We start from the raw sequence: 1,948 nt of genomic DNA, 5'->3' as shown, positions 1-1,948 counted from the left end.
AACACAAAAGAAAAATCATGTTCTCCAGAAAAATTCAGAAAAAATACCAGATCTTAGGTGGTCTATGGCCCCCTTGATTCCTATTTTACTTAGGTGGACTCCCATAGACAGTTAGTGTTTTGAAAAGCCTTAGTATATTTTTATAATTAAATATTATTAGCAATTGTATAAAAAAAAAATTTAATATTTTGTGTATTATATAAGTATAAGCAATTTATTGCACATAAATTTTACCCACAAATTCTTATGTTGATCCTCAAGGCCATACGGACCCTGGTTGAAAACCACTGCTTTAGATCTTTGAAGGTGATGTGCCATGTCTTCTTGGTCTCCCTATCTTTTTTCTTCCCCCTATCAGTACCCAGTATACAGCTGTCTTGAATATTCGTTCTCCTGTCAGTTGTTGTTGGCACTCCGTCGCTTACGACGTCGAGGGTTCCAGTTGATCCGATCAACGGAACAGCCTGCTCGTGAAATCCACGTGCAAGTGGCTGAGCACTCCACAGACACGTGTACCGTTAACGTAGTTCTCGGGGATATTCAGCTTGACACAGTGTGACAAGGCTGACCCTTCGAATTACAGGCACAACAGAAACAGGAAGTAAGAGTGAGAGAAAGTTGTGGTGAAAGAGTACAGCAGGGTTCGCCACCATCCCCTGCCGGAGTCTCGTGGAGCTTTAGGTGTTTTCGCTCAATAAACACTCACAACACCCGGTCTGGGAATCGAAACCACGATCCTATGACCGCGAGTCCGTTGCCCTAACCACTGGGCCATTGCACCTCCACGGAATGTCTTATAATCATAGGTTTATATAATCAAGGATGTCCTGGGCTGTCCAACAACAGCAACAACAACACTTACAACAATTCCATGCACAACTACAACAACCATCGATTGCAATAACAGGAACAAAAAGTGGGCGTGGCAGTTTGCTTCCCAACCACACGGTTCCGGGTTCAGTCCCACTGCGTGGCATCTTGGGCAAGTGTCTTCTACTAAAGCCTCGAGCCGACAAACCCCTTGGGAGTAGGTTCGATAAACAGAAACTGAAAGCAGCCCGTCGTGTGTGTGTGTGTGTGTGTGTGGGTGTGTGGGTGCGTGTGTTTGTGTGGGTGCGTGTGTTCGTGTGTGTGTGTGTGTGTGTGGGTGTGTGTGCGTGTGTGGTGCGTCATAGCATTTGTACCCCACCACCGCTTGACAACTGATGTTGGTTTGTTCACGTTACCGCAACTTAGCGGTTCGGCAAAAGCGACCGATAAACTAAATATCAGACTTTGAAATAAAATAAGTTCTGGAACCGATTCGTTCGTCTAAAGTCCGTCAAGGCAGTGCTCCAGTATGGCCGTAGTGTAATGAGTGAAGCAAGTAAAAGATAGAAGATACAGGGTGACAATAACAACAGCAACAATAACAGCGAATGCAACGGCAACAACAATTACAATAACAAAAACGCAACAAACCGATTGCAAGAATTGCAGCACCAGGAGCAGCAGCAACAACAACAACAACGATTGCAGCAACAGCAGCAACAGCAACAACAACAACATCAATGACAATCAAAAATACGATATCCGTGACTACAAACAACAACAACGACGATGAGGACACTAAGAACTGATAAGAGTCACCACAGCAACAACAACAACAGCACGAGTAGTAGGAGCTGACAACCAATAGGTTGAGATGTAAACCGAAGTGTTGTTATGTGCAAGTTTTGCCTGAAGACATCACATTGCAAAAAGGAAAAAAAAAGAAGAAACGGCTTCTGCAGAACGCTATGGCAGTAGCAGTAGTAGTAGTAGTAGTAGTAGCAGCAGCAGCAGCAGCAGCAGCAGCAGCAGCAGCAGCAGCAGCAGTAGTAGTAGTAGTAGTAGTAGTAGTAGTAGTAGTAGTAGTAGTAGTAGTTGGCGGTGGTGGTTGGGATGGTGGTCGTGTTGATTTCGTGAT

The sequence above is a fragment of the Octopus bimaculoides genome, chromosome 21, assembly GCF_001194135.2.
Source record: "Octopus bimaculoides isolate UCB-OBI-ISO-001 chromosome 21, ASM119413v2, whole genome shotgun sequence".
Lineage (NCBI taxonomy): Eukaryota > Metazoa > Mollusca > Cephalopoda > Octopoda > Octopodidae > Octopus > Octopus bimaculoides.
This window is presented reverse-complemented; position numbering follows the sequence as displayed.